The following is a 17,999-nucleotide window of genomic DNA, read 5'->3' as shown; positions in this document are numbered from 1 at the left end:
GTATTAGTCAAACTTGTGTACTGCCTCTGTACAAGCACACTTGCGTATCAGCTATTTAGCCCACTTGACTTTTATTTTTATTTTTATGAGATATGCCTAATATGTGGCCATCGTTACCTTAACATCTGTTCATCTGTGTTTACCTGTTACACGTGTTTTATCTATGGTGTCCAGGATTCACGCTGCCTTGTTCTAGTCTCATATAAGTATTTATCTGTATATCATGATTTTTGTTTTTTTAAATCTTTTAATCTTATGAATCAATACATTTTTCAATTTTACTCGGGTTTTATTCTTCCTTTACTTTTGGGTATATCTACCTAAAAAGTAGCACATTTTCAAGAATAAAAGATCATTTTTATAGATTATTCATACAGAAATTAAACTATTGTTATGTAACTGAACATAATATCCAATGGCATTAAAAGGAATCTGTTAGCAGGAATTCACCCCACAATTTATATGTGCACATCGCTCTTCTAAATGCAAGTCCAGTGATACCTTTCCATGGCCAGTCTGTTCCTCCATTCCTGAGAAATGAGCCTTTGAATTGAGGCTGAAGATCTGACTTTTCTGTCACTCCAGCTCTATTGCTCACCTGCACTGCCTCCTCCTGCTTGACTGATGGCTCCTTTGACTGAAGTCACACAGCATAGAGGCTGTCAGTCAAGCAGGAAGAGGTGGCTCTGGGCACAGAATAGAGCTGGAGTGACAGAGGCTTCAGATCTACCACAATATTTCAAGAACTGAAACTGGAACTGAACTGGAACTGATAGACCATGTAAAGGTGCACATATAAATAGTTTGGGGTGTGAAATCTTGTTGACAGATTCCTTTTAAGAAGGTTGCATTGGATTAAAATATAGGGTCTATTTTGTTTCTATAAATGATTTCATGCCTACTCATGAGTTATATCTTAACTACAACCAATTCCAGTGTGCTTGAAGCTGAAATAGCAGACACAACCCAAGGACAAGCAAGCGCTGTTTGAAAAAAAAAATAAAAAAATAAAACCCTATTTTCAAATCGTGGATAAAACCTTTTGGGAAAGACTGAAAAGTTCTGTTTTAATTAATTCCTTATACATGGTTACTTAAGCATACAATTGAGTAGTTAAGTTTCCATGATGAGTATTTGGTGCATTTTTGATGCTGTGTATATTCGCTGTACAAAAAATACAGTGCCATACAGTTCTAGCAAAGTAGATGGGATTTATAGAAATCTCATGACTAACCTGCTTCATTTTCACTGCGCAAACTGACCAGGAGTGTGTTTTTAAAATTTGCAACATGTCAATTTCACTTGCTGTAAATACACATTTTATTTGCAGATTTTCCCCCTATAGGCTTGAGCAAGATGGGAAAAATCCACAGGTAAAATAAAACATGTGTTTTTAGAGTGCACTAAAAATGCAAATAATCCATACATGACTTAATCAATAAAGTTTTATTAAAGCTAAGTAACAGAAAGCTTCCAAAACAAAGTACGATAGTTTTATTTAATTCATGATATACAGAAAAGAGACAGAAAACACAGTTGAAAAAACACAATAAAATTCATGTAAAAAATAGATTAAAAAATGCAATTATGTAGTAAATACATAACATCAAAAATTTACCAAATACTCATTGTGGGAATGTGGCCTTATGTTCCTAATTTATTGTGCTTGTTATTGTTAATTGTTCTTATTGCTATGCAACTTGTAATAAGTGTCAAATCTTTCTTGGGCTTTTTGGATTTCATGAGAATTTTGCCCTTAGAATTTTATTATAAAGGTCGTTATGTCTTTGCCAATATTGCTTTGCTCAAACCCATAAGTGCCATCTTCTCATATTAGTAGATGACATTTGATCTCTAAATTACAGTATAGTAGGAAGCAGGAATCCCTAATTTAAAAAAAATCAAATGGAAGGCAGTGGTGAAAGCAATGCTAGAATTTATAATCAAAGGTGTGCTACAACACAAATTAATAATACATGCATTATTCTAATGAAGCGCATGATCAGTTTTATTCTGCTTTATATACTCCATCAACTGACAAGTAACAATAGATCAATGGACTTTAATCTTGGTAGAGGAAAATAAATCAAATACAATTCCCTAAATCCAGATTAACCCATAATCCTCCAGCCAACTATTTTTAAGAAACAAAATATTTTAAAACTAGAAATCTTTTAAAGAGTTCTTCTCGTACTTTTGACCTTCATGTAAAACTCCCCGATCACCCAAGCCATTTTCTCAATTTTGCATCCTGTTCTTGAAGATTGCAGGTGTTCTGGATCACATTAGTTTGTCATGCTACATTCTATCTTCAATAACTACATACAGTGGGGACAAAGTAATTGACGCACTGACAATTTAGCAAGTTTTCCAACCTAAAAAATAATTTTTATTTTTATCGTAGGTACACTACAACTGTAAGAGACAGAATCGAAAAATAACAAGAAAATCACATAGCAAGATTTTTAAATAATCAAATTGCATTTTATTGCATGAAATAAGTATTTGATCACCTACCAACCAGCAAGAATTCTGGCTCTCACAGACCTGTTAGTTTTTCTTTAAGAAGCCCTCCTACTAAGCACTCATTACCTGTATTAATTTCATCTGTTTGAACTTGCTAGCTGTAGAAAAGTCACCTGTCCACACACTCAATGAATTACACTCCATCATCTACTCCATAGCTAAGATCAAAGAGCTGTCTAAGGATAACAGGGACGAAATTGTAGACCTGCACAAGGCTGGGATGGGCTACAGGACAATAGGCAAGCAGCTTGGTGAGAAGGCAACAACTGTTGGCACAATTATTAGAAAACAGAAGAAACACAAAATGACTGTCAGTCTTCTTTGGTCTGGAGCTCTATGTAAGATTTCAACGCGTGTGGTAAGGGTGATTCTGAGAAAGGACAGGAATCAGCCCAAAACTACAAGGGAGGACCTGGTCAATGATCTGTAGTAGTAACACACAATGCCATCATGGATTAAAATCCTGCAGGGCACGCAAGGTCCCCCTGGTCATGCCAGCACATGTCCAGGTCCGTTCTAAGTTCGCCAATGACCATCTCGATTATTCAGAGAAGGGATTGGAAAAGGTCATGTGGTCAGAAGAGACCACATTTAACTCTGCTCGCCGTGTTTGGAGGAAGATAGGTAGCACACACGGCGTAACACTACCATGCGGCAGTGCAGGCGCCACTAGGTGGTGAGAGAGTGGTCAGACAAGCTGGGTCAGGAATGGACAGGAGACGCAGTACCAGGAGAAACAGCAATACATGTGGTCAGATAAAAGCCAAAGAAGTCAGAGACAGTTAAGAGCAGAGATGCCAGAGACGTGAGACAGGAAAACAGGTCAGAGGACAAGCCAGGTCAGATTCCAAAAGTCACAGCACGGGGAGCACACAGCTAGATGAGCGGGGAAGCAGGAATGGGAAGGTAAGGGAACTGAGAAAATAGACAGAGGCCAAACAGGGTGAAACAGGGTCAGTCGCTCAAGCCGGGAGCAAGAACTATAGCTGACGCTCTCTGCAGGCAGCCGTTGACTGAAATAGCAAAACATATCCTAAAGCGAGGCAAGGAAAGTGTTAGGGCTAGCGGAGCACACCTAAGAATAATACGGAAGGTATCCTGGTCCACCGTGCAGAGAAACTCCTGCTGCTCGGTAATGGCAGACACAATATGGGGGTATAATGTGATCACACATGGGTTAGCTTCACCCGGTATGAAAATGGAGACGAACCCTGTTGCTTCACAGGGTCATTGAACCACAAAGTGAGCACTAGGACAAGATCACAGAACTCTGCTTCAAGGAGTGGGGGAAGAGTCCCTCTAGACAACTAGTGCTCTGTGCAGCTATTGAGGTGCCAGGGGAAAACTAAATAAACGTTTATCACATGAGAGTGCGTACAGCGCTGCTCTGATGGACGCCACTAACCACCCTGAGTAGGGCCAGGAAAGCGCACTAATTACGCATGGCGCCACACTGGTGGTTGCTGCTGATCTGATGCAGTAAAAATCTTGCTCTTGTGCTTGGATAGCACTGTCAGGCGCTAGGTAGCTCCAACATTCGCGAACATTCAACAACACTAGGAATGGGAATGTTTAAGAAGCAATCACCAGAACAGGCATACATCCACACACACGATAACAGGTTTATACTATTTCATGGCCATGCGGCCATGCGAACCTTTTATAGCTGTAGTTCTCTGGGACCTTCCTAGTGGTCCAATAGGAGCTGCTACAGGACCTGAGCATGTGACCCCCAACCTCCAATGAGAGGTCTTCCCTTGAACATGCTCAGAATAAGAAAAGAAGGACTTAGCACCAGTAGCGCCTGCTCGGCGCAGATCAGCACTGGTTATATTGGCTGAACCTGGCAGGGCCGCAGTAACCAAATGCACAGTATCTGCCTGAGCCAGGCGCTGGGACTGATGTCTCTGCTGAGCAGGCTCCATTACAGCTGGAGGAGAATGAAAGACCGCAGCAAAGGTGGTTCGAGATTCCCCCTTTGCAGCGGTGGGAACTCAACACCTAACAGAAGGTTAACCCCTGAATGAACAGACCAGGGGAAGAATAGCAAGAAAGAAACCCCAGCCTGGATCATGACATTTATTACATGCAATAAAATGCAAATTAGTTATGTAAAAGTCAAACAATGTGATTTTCAGTTTTTTTTTTAAGATTCTGTCTCTCACAGTTTATGTGTACCTACAATAAAATTACAGACCTCTTCATTTTTTGCAGTTGGGGAAACTTTCAAAATCCGCAGTGTATCAAATACTTATTTTCCTATACCTTATGCCTGGTACTAACAGACAAAAATATTTGCTTTTCCAAGTTTTAATAGGTCAAACGCAACACCATGTGTGTATTGTGCAATTCCTACTCATCAGAAAAGGAGCCAGGGATGCTGGCAGGTAGAAATATGTTCACAGTCTTCATATTTGATGGACCAGGGTCCTGTAAAAAATTTTTATTTACCTGGCATTGACTCATAGACAGCTCCTGACTAGCTGACAAACCCATCCATTCCACCTTTTGGCACTCAGTGTACATATCCAGCATTTCTAGCTTCCATTGTAGTTGATGTTAGCTATGGCAATTTGTATATTTATAGGAGCCAGAGGAGAGCCTGACAGGGGAAAAGATGTTACATCATTGACAGCTTGGAAAAGCAAAGAGGTGGAAACTCTCACTGGGCAATAACAAAATACAATTTCTTCTTTTAGCCAATATAGTTCAATTTTACCCCCAACACTTCTCCACAATTGCCTGTCGTTTATGACAGAGTTGATGTATTGACTGTTGCAGGAAAGATTTTGGGCTCATTTATCTTGTACCATCTTCACCCACATGAACTCTAAGTGCAGTCATTGACTGAAGCAGTCAATTGCTATAGTCGTGCCATCATCACTGCAGCAAAAACAGGGGGCAGCAGCAAGGAGGCAGAAATGGATTGCCAGTGTGTAACAAAGACAACATTTTTTATTTTTGCAAATAGCAAACATTTGGAAGAAAGTTAATGGTGGACATCATTTGACTTTTGGTCCCAGTAAAACCTTTTAACCCCTTCCCGACATGCGCCGTACTAGTACAGCGCTGCCGGCACTGCATTACTGACAGCCGCAGTACTAGTACGGCGCCCTGATCACCGAGGTCTCGCGCTGAGCGCCGCGGTGATCGGGTGCGGGTGTCAGCTGTATATGACAGCTGACACCCCGCAGCAATGCCCACGATTGGCGCTATCACCGATCGCGGGCATTTAACCCCTCTGATGCCGCTGTCAATAGTGACAGCGGCATAGAGGGGGATCGCGCAGGGACGGGGGCTCCCTGCGCTCTCCCACCGGAGCAACGCGATGAGATCGCACTGCTCCGGTGACCTGGAAGGAGTCCCCGGATCCAAGATGGCCGTGGGACTCCTTCCGGGTCATGAGATGACCCTGCTTGCCGGCATCTGCTGAGAATTCCTCATAGCAGGCGCCGGCAAGCCTCTGCAATGTGCCTGTCAGATCGATAATCTGACAGAGTGCTGTGCACACTGTCAGATGACCGATCTGTGATGTCCCCTCCTGGGACAAAGTAAAAAAGTTTAAAAAAAATTTTTCCACATGTGTAAAAAAATAAATAAAAAAAAATAAATTCCTAAATAAAGAAAAAAAAAAAAAAATTCCCATAAATACATTTCTTTATCTAAAAAAAAAAAAAAATCACACAATAAAAGTACACATATTTAGTATCGCCGCGTCCATAACGACCCCACCTATATCACTAGTTAACCCCTTCAGTGAACACCGTAAAAAAAACAAAAAACCGAGGCAAAAAACAACGCTTTATTCTCATACCGCCAAACAAAAAGTGGAATAACACGCGATCAAAAAGACGGATATAAATAAGCATGGTACCGCTGAAAACTTCATCTTGTCCCACAAAAAAAAGCCGCCATACAGCATCATCAGCAGAAAAATAAAAAAGTTATAGCGCTCAGAATAAAGCGATGCAAAAACAATTATTTTTTTATATAAAAGAGTTTTTATTGTGTAAAAGCGCCAAAACATAAAAAAATTACATAAATGAGGTATCGCTGTAATCATACTGACCCGAGGAATAAAACTGCTTTATCCTTTTTACCAAACGCGGAACGGTATAAACGCCCCCCTAAAAGAATTTCAGGAATTGCTGATTTTTGTTCATTCCGCCTCCCAAAAATCGGAATAAAAAGCGATCAAAGAATGTCATGTACCCGAAAATGGCACCAATAAAAATGTCAACTCGTCCCGCAAAAAACAAGATCTCACATGACTCTGTGGGCCAAAATATGGAAAAATTATAGCTCTCAAAATGTGGTGATGCAAAAACTATTTTTTGCAATAAAAAGCGTCTTTTAGTGTGTGATGGCTGCCAATCATAAAAATCCGCCCAAAAAACACTATAAAAGTAAATCAAATCCCCCTTCATCACCCCCTTAGTTAGGGAAAAAAAATACAATTTAAAAAAATATATTTATTTCCATTTTCCCGTTAGGCTACTTTCACACTAGCGTCGGTACAGGGCTGTCGCGCTGCGTCGGCCCGACATACCGATGCATACTGTGCAAGCGCCGCACAACGGGGGCAGCGGATGCTGTTTTTCCACGCATCCGCTGCCCCATTGTGAGGTGCGGGGAGGTGGGGGCGGAGTTCCAGTCACGCATGCGCGGTCGGAAATGGTGGACCGTCGGCACAAAAAAAGTTACATGTAACGTTTTTTGCTGCCGGCGGTCCGCCACAACACGACGCAACCGTCGCACGACTCTTGCGACGTGTGTCAATATGTCGCTAATGTTAGTCTATGGGGAAAAAACGCATCCTGCAGATGACTTTACAGGATGCGTTTTTTCACCAAAACGACGCATTGCGACGTATGCAAAAAAACGCTAGTGTGAAAGTAGCGCTAGGGTTTGGACTAGGGTTAGGGCTAGGGTTAGGGTTGGGGTTAGGGCTAGGGTTAGGGCTGGGGTTAGGGTTTCAGTTAGAATTGGGGAGTTTTCACTGTTTAGGCACATCAGGGGCTCTCCAAACGCAACATGGCGTCCGATCTCAACGCGTTTGTTTGCGTTAAAAATGCATGCGTTTTTATAGAAAAAAAACAGAACACACACTGAAAAGTCACCCACCACCATCAAGGTGATAAAGGGATCCAAACCCTAACCCTAACCCTACCCCTAAACTCACCCCTAACCGTTTAATGAACATTTTCTGACAGTCATAGTGCCACGTATTTCAGTGCCACGTATTTCAGTGTCACGATATTTCAGTGCCACGATATTTCAGTGCCACGTCTTTCAGTGCCACGATATTTCAGTGCCACGTATTTCAGTGCCACGTCTTTCAGTGCCACGTCTTTTAGTGCCACGATATTTCAGTGCCACGTCTTTCAGTGCCACGATATTTCAGTGCCACGTATTTAAGTGCCACGATATTTCAGTGAAATACGTGGCACTGAAATATCGTGGCATTTACGTGAAATACGTGGCACTTATATATGTGGCACTTATATACGTGGCACTTATATACGTGGCACTTATATACGTGGCCACTGAAATATCGTGGCACTTATATACATATATATGTATATAAACGTATTTCAGTGCCACGTATTTCAGTGCCACGTATTTCAGGTTAGGGTTAGGGGTAGGGTTAGGGTTTTTTGGTTTGTTCTCGTTTTCTTGTGTTTTTCTATAAAAACGCATGCGTCTATAAAACGCATGCGTTTTACCGCGTTTACATGCGTTTTTTCACACATGCGTTTTTTTAAAAAACGCATGCAGATAAAAATGCAAGTGTGAAACCAGCCTTACCCTTGGGAAAATAAAAACGTGGGGGCTAAAATATAATTTTCGTGGAAAAAAATATATTTTTTATTTTCGCGGCTCTGCGTTATAAACTGTAGTGAAACACTTGGGGGTTCAAAGCTCTCACAACACATCTAGATAAGTTCCGTGAGGGGTCTAGTTTCCAATATGGGGGCACTTGTGGGGGGTTTCTACTGTTTAGGTACATCAGGGGCTCTGCAAATGCAACATGACACCTGCAGACCAATCCATCTAAGTCTGCATTTCAAACGGCGCTCCTTCCCTTCCGAGCTCTGCCGTGCGCACAAACAGTGGTTCCCCCCCATATATGGGGTATCAGTGTACTCAGGACAAATTGGACAACAACTTTTGTTGTCCAATTTCTCCTGTTACCCTTGGGAAAATAAAAACGTGGGGGCTAAAATATAATTTTCGTGGAAAAAAAAATATTTTTTATTTTCACGGCTCTGCGTGATAAACTGTAGTGAAACACTTGTTGGTTCAAATTTCTCACAAGACATCTAGATAAGTTCCGTGGGGGGTCTAGTTTCCAATATGGGGTCACTTGTGGGGGGTTTCTACTGTTTAAGTACATCAGGGGCTCTGCAAATGCAACATTACACCTGCAGACCAATCCATCTAAGTCTGCATTTCAAACCGCGCTCCTTCCCTTCCGAGCTCTGCCGTGCGCCCAAACAGTGGTTCCCCCCAATGTATGGGGTATCAGCGTACTCAGGACAAATTGGACAATAACTTTTGTGGTCCAATTTCTCCTGTTACCCTTGGGGGAAAAAAATTGTGGGCTAAAACATCATTTAGTGGAAAGAAAAAATGATTTTTTAATTTTCATAGCGCTACATTCTAAACTTTAGTGAAACAATTGGGGGTTAAAAGTGCTCACCACACATCTAGATAAGTTCCATAGGGGGTCTTCTTTCCAAAATGGTGTCACTTGTGGGGGTTTCCACTGTTTAGGCACGTCAGGGGCTCTCTCAAACACGACATGGGTTCCAATCTCAATTCCAGCCAATTTTGCATTGAAAAGTCAAATGGCGCTCCTTCCCTTCCGAGCTCTGCCATGCGCCCAAACAGTGGTTTATCCCCATATATGAAGTATCAGCGTACTCAGAACAAATTGCACAACAACTTTTGGGGTCCAATTTATCCTGCTACCCTTGGGAAAATAAAAAATTGGGGGCAAAAAGATCATTTTTTGTGAAAATTAATATTAATTTTTTTTTACGGCTCTACATTATAAACTTCTGTGAAGCACTTGGAGGTTCAAAGTGCTCACCACACATCTAGATTAGTTCCTTAGAGGGTCTACTTTCCAAAATGGTGTCACTTGTGGGGGTTTCCACTGTTTAGGCACGTCAGGGGCTCTCCAAACATGACATGGGTTCCGATCTCAATTCCAGCCAATTTTGCATTGAAAAGTCAAATGGCGCTCCTTCCCTTTCGAGCTCTGCCATGCGCCCAAACAGTGGTTTATCCCCATATATGAAATATCAGCGTACTCAGGACAAATTGCACAACAACTTTTGGGGTCCAATTTATCCTGCTACCCTTGGGAAAATAAAAAATTTGGGGCAAAAAATCATTTTTTGTGAAAATTAATATTAATTTTTTTTTACGGCTCTACATTATAAACTTCTGTGAAGCACTTGGAGGTTCAAAGTGCTCACCACACATCTAGATTAGTTCCTTAGGGGGTCTACTTACCAAAATGGTGTCATTTGTGGGGTTTCCACTGTTTAGGCACATCAGGGGCTCTCCAAACACGACATGGGTTCCAATCTCAATTCAAGCCAATTTTGCATTGAAAAGTCAAATGGCGCTCCTTCCCTTCCGAGCTCTGCCATGTGCCCAATCAATGGTTTACCCCAACATGTGGGGTATCGGCTTACTCAGGACAAATTGTACAACGACTTTTTTGGTCCAATTTCTCCTGTTACCCTTGGTAAAATAAAACAAATTGGATCTGAAGTAAAAATTTTGTGAAAAAAAAGTTAAATGTTCAATTTTTTTTAAACATTCCAAAAATTCCTGTGAAGCACCTGAAGGGTTAATAAACTTTTTGAATGTGGTTTTGAGTACCTTGAGGGGTGCAGTTTTTAGAATGGTGTCACTTTTGGGCATTTTCTGTCATATAGACCCCTCAAAGTCACTTCAAGTGTGAGGTGGTCCGTAAAAAAAATGGTTTTGCAAATTTTGTTGCAAAAATGAGAAATCGCTGGTCAACTTTTAACCCTTATAACTCCCTAACAAAAAAAAATTATGTTTCCAAAATTGTGCTGATGTAAAGCAGACATGTGGGAAATGTTGATTATTAACTATATTATGTGATATAACTCTCTAATTTAAGGGCATAAAAACGAAAAATTTGAAAATTGCGAAATATTCATAATTTTCGACAAATTTCTGTTTTTTTCACAAATAAATGCAAGTCATATCGAAGAAGTTTTACCATTATCATAAAGTACAATATGTCACGAGAAAACAATCTCAGAATCACCAGGATCCGTTGAAGCGTTTCAGAGTTATGACCTCATAAAGTGACAGTGGTCAGAATTGTAAAAATTGGCCGTGTCAGTTAGGTGAAAACAGGCTTCGGGGTGAAGGGGTTAAGGCTTGAAAGAGAAGACTTTACACAATTGCATTATGGAGCTGTAGGAACTGCATTGGCTCAATTACTGCTCAATTATGACATATTCTTCCATTAGAAACTTTTGAACATCATATTGTTTTATGGTCCTAATCATATCTAAGTGTGCTAAAATGTGACTGGAATTAGCGGTAATGCTAAAGGTCGTAAGTGGAGAAAGACAGACTTGTTTTGAATTTTCTGATAAATAGAATTGGTCCTTTGTAGAGACAGTACCCAAAAATATAACTGTATTTACAGTTGATGTTCCTTTAATAATTTATTTTTCACTATTCTTTAGTGTCACTTTTCATTTTTGGAAACATATGCTGGCAGTGAATTGGGCAACTTTTCTCTCAGTCAGCTGTGTAAGCAGTTTAGCTTATTCTATTACCATTGAAGTGCTCTTTGCAATAGGTTTGCTTCATAAATCTGTTCAGTAACGTCAGTTGTCGAAAATCCTTTTACGAATGTGAATCATTTTATGTGCAGTCAGAACTTGCAGAGGAAAATCAAATGTCAACATTCAGTTGTATATCTCCTGAACAAGCAAGGATGGAGAATGGTCAAGAATCAATTAACATTTCTGGCATCTCATACCGATGAGGCTTGGTTATCCGTGTAGGGCACAGAGATTGGTAAGCTACAGGGCAAACAGAGGAAACAAAAGTCAGGATATCAGTTAAACATTGTGCAGCAGATTAAAATATGGTAGCTCATACTTTTTGCTTAGTTGGAGTGGGACACTGTATTCAAACATGAAGGCTTCCATTTGTACGTAAATGTGTAAAAAGGATAAATCTTTAATGCCTGTCAGAAAATATTATTTCTAAATTCTGTAGCACGTTATATGGCACCAAAGGTTGCAGAATTTACTTAATCCAGTGACCAAGTCTCATGCACCATTGATAAATTCTGTGCTTGCTCAGTAGGGCCTCCCACTAGGCCAAAAACAGGAGAATATCCTGTAATAACTGTAATTTGAGGATTGAGAAAGGCAAAATATTGCAGAAACATTGCCGTGTCTTCCTATTATTGTGATTTTTGAAAATATTTTATGGAATAATTTTCAAAATGTTTAAGGATTATCCTCTGGAGTCTCGGGTTTCTTGAATATTCTATCATAGGTTGCTGATATGGATGCTGCACCCAGGTCCTAGTCCTGGAGGAAGCCCAAAGATCCATCTGGCATATCAGATGCTATAGGTATTACAAATGGCACATGGGAGGTGTAGGCTCCTCATACTAATTATGCATTGGGAATTTTATTTTAAGTTTCATAACATCCACACCAAATCACAGGCAATCCTCCATTTAACGTAGAGCCCAGTTTGTCTCCTAGATATCTTACTTATTTTCTTGTGAGGAGTAAAGATTAATCATAAGTAGCTCAAAGTGGGTGTTTATGTGAGCTTTGGGTCCTAGGCCAATAACTTGGGACTTAAAATTTTTCCAAAAGTTGATTTCAAATAATTTGATTTCTCACTGTTGGAATATCAGGAAGGTATCGTATAAATGAGTGAGTTTCCTAAGATTAGATTTGGGCCTTTGGGCAGTTTTGCTCTAATTGGTGCAAGCAAATATTGGTCCAAATGAAACCTACTGTGAAAATACATTTACTATGCCTTGAAGTCTTTCCACACCATAAAGCAAAATTAAAAAATGAGATCAGTTTTATTCCCAATGATCCACTGCTGAATAGGCATTACATTGACTTTGTCACATGTCTTTAACGTCAAAGACTTCTTGCTAATTCAAATTTAGGGGTAAATTCATAACAACATTTTGTGTATTGATTTGACATGTCTAATATCGGCAATATAATGCTGAAGTTCTGCATGCAACTTGGATATGGAAGTTTCTCTGCAATGTCTCATTCATTTATTATATGGGCATGAACAATAATGTGCCAGGAGAACTCTTGCTGCTTATGGTAACTGTATCCCTAGACCTCATTTAATAGCCAGAGATATTATTGTCTTTCACTTGCTGATATACATCAATATGTAAAACTATTTGTACTGCTTTTTACTGTCTTGAAGTTGCTCTATTCCATGTAGTGGCAACATGAGAGATATGTTTTTTTATTATAAACTCATCTGGCTGACTAATGCCACTGTATGTGTCATGCTCACAGGTGGCGCACATGGTTCATGGTCCAAATGTGTAACAAAGCAGTACTTGCCTAGCAGGGGCATAGCTAAATGGCTACCTGGTTTTGATTGGAGCACCTGATGATGGAGACAGGGTTGAGCTGCAGGTAGCCACCAGATACCATTAATAACTTGTCCCCAGTACTGCAGCTGCTGACCCCAAAGGTACGCTCTTTTGTATTTGGAGTCACTGACTAAGCTGAGTTTGGAGCCTGTTAAGACAAATGCGGCTCCAGGATTAAGGTTATGTTGGAGCGGCCTTGTGATCGGCATCTGCTGAAGCAACTGCAGAGTTCAATTACCACGCGAGTGGCTTTGGGGTATGTACCCTATAATGGATATACAGGGACAGAAACAGTTTGCAAACTAACTTTAAATAGTGTAAGGGGCCTGGTAACATACAGTTGCACGCACAATGTTGGGATTTGCCCAGGCAGCTCCCTAATAGGGAGGTTTCCTTTTATACTAAATGCTTTCCAGCTATTAGCTTGGGACATTTTTCCAATTGGCGTGCCCAGAGAAGCACGTGCACTAGGCCCACCGCCAGAAGCCTGTGTGGCATGCACAGGTGACAAGGCCAAACACAAGATGCTAAGATGTCAACTTAGCAATAAATTATAAAATCTAAGCAATTTGTAAGATAAGATGAAATAAAAAGGCAAGAAAAAAGTAGATTTTCTCAACAAATGTGTTTAATGGAAAGAAAAAAGAAAAATCAAAATATATAAAACGTTAGCAATAAGAATATTAATTAAATAATTAGAAACATCTATTTTGATTCAGATTCACATATGAGATTCAGGCAGATCAAAGCACAAGGGTTCATTCAGACATAAGTTTTTCCCCACATAGAACTTCTACTTATTATAGTCTATGGAGCTGTTCACATTTCTAGATATTATTGCAAAGCGAGTGGTCCACATAAAATCATGGAAACTTGTCCAATATTTCTTTGAGTCACCAATCAAACTAGCCAATGCAAGGCTCTAGATCCGTGAAAAATAGGCCAGAACTCGGATGCCATCCATGTGATATGTTTTGTTTGATAATAGAGCCTTGAGAAATCGCCATCATTTTTTTTTCATATGAGAAAAACTGATTAAGCTCTGATGGTAAAAACTAACCAAAAATTACCAAAAGCCGCTGAAAATCTGATAAAAAACACTGATAAAACTCTGACAGTTATTTGCATACAAGAAAAAATACAAGAAGGAAAATAACTCTTACCTCCAGGGCTGATTTTAAGGACAGGCAATTTTTTTATGTTAAAACAAGTATTTAAATGTAAAAATGTGTTTTAAAAATGGGCAATTTTTGGTAGCCCATTAAAATAAAATCATCACAAAACAGTGGCTGGTCATTTAGGAACAAAATACATTTCTTGGTTAAGAGTTAAAAAAATGGTCACAGAAATTTACAAACTAGTCACATCTAAACTGTCATTGGTCATCTCCACTAAACAGAATTGTTTAAGTGCGGAGCCATGAAACTAATATTTATTTCTTTGTTCTATGCCCATTCTATTTTTACAAGGCATGCAGATTATATTCCAGGTTTAATACCATGACATGAGTAAAATTATTTGTTTGCAGTCTACATATCTGCTTGGCTACAAAATGTATATGAATGCAATTATTCAGTCGTAAAATAAAACTATGCCAGTATTATGCCCAGGCCTAAAATGTTATGTAAAACACTACAAGCAAGGGCATGACTGGCAACATTCATTGTTTGATATTGGATTGGCATGTATAAAAATAGTTGTGTTATGGTACCATAACAATTTTTCTCTTGATGGCAAAATTATCAATGCATGAGCCCCTATTGCCTATCTTTAGCATTATTCGAGATTTTATATTTGTTGGAAATCTAAGAAACAAAAACAAACACATGTGGGTAATGCGCTCTGGATCTTTAGATGCTACTGCAGAAGCTCTGACATTCACCAGGTGATATCTTCGTAGTGTTGGATTGGGGAACATTGGACCCACCAGAGGACTTGATTCTGAGGGCCCATCTTTCAACCAATACATTATCATTAAAGGGTTTTTTTTTCGGATCAAGGTTGTTCAAGTAGAGTAACCAGACATCATAGGTCAGATATCTGAATTTTTTATAAAGACTACCTCTTGAAGCTCATCAAGAGAATGTCAAGAGTGTACAAAGCAGTCATCAAAGCAAAAGGTGGCTACTTTGAAGAGCCTAGAATATAAGATATATTTTCAGTTGTTTCACACTTTTTTGTTAAGTATATAATTCCACATGTGTTAATTCATAGTTTTGATGCCTTCAGTGTGAATGTACAATTTTCATAGTCATGAAAATACAGAAAAATCTTTAAATGAGAAGATGTGTCCAAACTTTTGGTCTATACTGTATATGTGAAGTGATAGGTCCTCTTTAAATTAGTAGCAGAAAATGATGCACTTCCATTACATATATACAGGGCATATACAAGACACTGTGATACATAACTAAGACTTATTCTTACTTTCTAAAAATGTTCACATTCCCAAAATAAATATTCAGATCACAGATGATGGCATTAGACAGAAAGATATGAGAGCTCGAAATCTATCCAAGGCAATTTACCTGTCAAAAAGGCATTTGCTGTTGTTCTAAAATGAGCACCTGTGGAGCTCAACTTATTTCCATGATAACTAGTTCCATCTCTCTACATTGGTTTCAATCTCATCAGAGCTTCACAGAATCCACTAAAAAGGCAGTTTTCATTGTTATTGCTCTACCCATCAATTTATTTTCAGAATAAAATCACAGGTGGCATTGTGATTTCATCCCTTCTTAGTAATTTTCATCACAGCCCTAGACCTGAACTGACTGATTACTTTATAAAGGCAGATATCTGCTTTCTTTAGTGGCTTCAAGCCTGATTGTGGTCTCAGATCAAATAAAAGAAACTCAGTCTTTTTTTTCCAGTGTATCTTCCATTATGTTGAACACCCAGACTTGAGGTCTCACTTAACCAAGTTGTTGCCTAAAGGTTCAAAGAAATCTTGTATTGATTGGTCACTGACATCAATAGGAAATCTGAGAAGATGTGGTTGGTGGTGATTTAAAATAATAGCATTCACTTGACATATTCATTAATAGAGAAAATATGTGTACTGTCCACCACCATTACAGAAATTTGGTTAAAAATCCAGTATTTCACAATTCAAATTAAAAAAAATTATAATGGCATACAAGTAGAGATGAGCAAATTGATTTGATGCTGATTAAATTTGTGACAAATTTTTGGAAAACTGCAGATCCTGGCAATTTCAAAAAGGTTGTAATTCAATTTGTGTGAATCACCATAAAAAATAGCCGCTACCAATATATACATTGCAAAAGATTCCATCACTCCTAGAAGACTCACATGATCACTACCCCATAAGGCTTTGATATTATCACTTCAAATGGCATCGTGCAGCCAATCAAGAGGGACTATCAAAGCCTGCATAAAAGATGACGCAGGGAATGCAGCAGCCACTATATAGTGACTCAAGATAATGAAGAATTTCAGAGCTCACTGCTCAGCAAAAGAGATTTAGGGAGAATGCCCTAAAATATCGGAAAAATATTAAAGAAAGTAATGTTTTGTACAACTGCACCACTAAAGTAGATGAGTGTAGTAGTCTGCGAATAAAGCAAAGTATCAATTGATTATGGGAGAGAGAGATAGGAGAGGTGCCAGCAGCAATGCCAACACAGTTTGCTATTGAATCTATTGACTTTTTATGCTCTCCTTCTTTTGTGCTGCTTGTCTCTGGCCCTATTCCTTGGAGGCAAAGGCAGCTCATGATGTGTTACACGTAGTCTGCACAAATCTACTATAAAGTGACACAGTAGCACATTTGATGGGAACCTGTCACATGAAAGAACGCTTCTTACCTGCAGATATGGTGTTAATTAACATGTGAATAGGTTTGTGAACCTGGGCTGCATCTGCCCTTAAAGTGCCACTGTCGGGAGGGAATGAACTTCGTTCCGCCCAGCAGCTTTCGGGTTTCAGTCATGGTGTGACACCAGCACGGCTTCAGTTACCGCTCTGCCTATAGAGAGATGTGGCTGCAGCCGCACCCCCAGCACTGACTGACAGCCCGGATCTAAGGGTTCGCTCACATTTGCATATATAAAATTGGTCAGATTCTCAGCCAGAAAAGGTAGCAAGCATCAGGCAGGTGTGTCATTCCATATGTCATTCAAGTGCTATATGAGTGTGCGTTTTTTTTCTCGCTAAGCATCCATAGGTCATGTGTATGGCTTCTGTATTCAATGCATTTTTAACATCAACTTTTACATACTATAATAATACTCTATGTAAATTAAATTTAGTTTTAAATAATAAAGCAATCTTATATAAACATATATATAGATAAGTACCGTATATGCGGACTATAAGATGCAAAGGACCATAAGACGCATCCCAAATATTGGGAAGGAAAATAGGAAATACATTTTTTGTTTTATAACATGGGGTCTGTCTTATAGTTTAGGAGAGCGAAGATATCAATCTGTGGATGTGCCACCTTCGGTGGCTATTTTCTTGAAGCTGTGAAATAATTGAGCAGAACAAAGACTCCACTCCTGCCTCAATGTTGACATTTTGATGAAGCCCAGGGCCTGCAGCCTTGCACCGCTGACACACTCCCTTCTCCCAGCCGGCAGCCGGCAGCATCACTCAACTCCTGCCATTGCCTGCTTCCTACAACAGCAACCTTGCTTCCTGTGACCCGGCCAAACTGCCAACGCTGCCGCCGCCTCCCCTGGCAAGCTATATTTGGACTATAACATGCACCTCTATTTTGCTCCCAATTCTGGGGGGGTAAAATGGTGTCTTATAGTCCAAAAACATGGTACATGATAGGAAG

General features: G+C 39.6%; 1 protein-coding gene across 4 annotated transcripts in view; it reads left to right on the top strand.

Annotated features, from left to right (window-relative positions):
- ROBO1 (roundabout guidance receptor 1) overlaps nucleotides 1–17,999 on the top strand; it is a 1,469,611-nt gene that overhangs the window by 285,830 nt on the left and 1,165,782 nt on the right. The gene's annotated exons all lie outside the window — the stretch shown is intronic.

Source organism: Ranitomeya variabilis, chromosome 3 (assembly GCF_051348905.1).
Source record: "Ranitomeya variabilis isolate aRanVar5 chromosome 3, aRanVar5.hap1, whole genome shotgun sequence".
NCBI classification, from domain to species: Eukaryota; Metazoa; Chordata; class Amphibia; order Anura; family Dendrobatidae; genus Ranitomeya; species Ranitomeya variabilis.
This window is presented reverse-complemented; position numbering and strand designations above follow the sequence as displayed.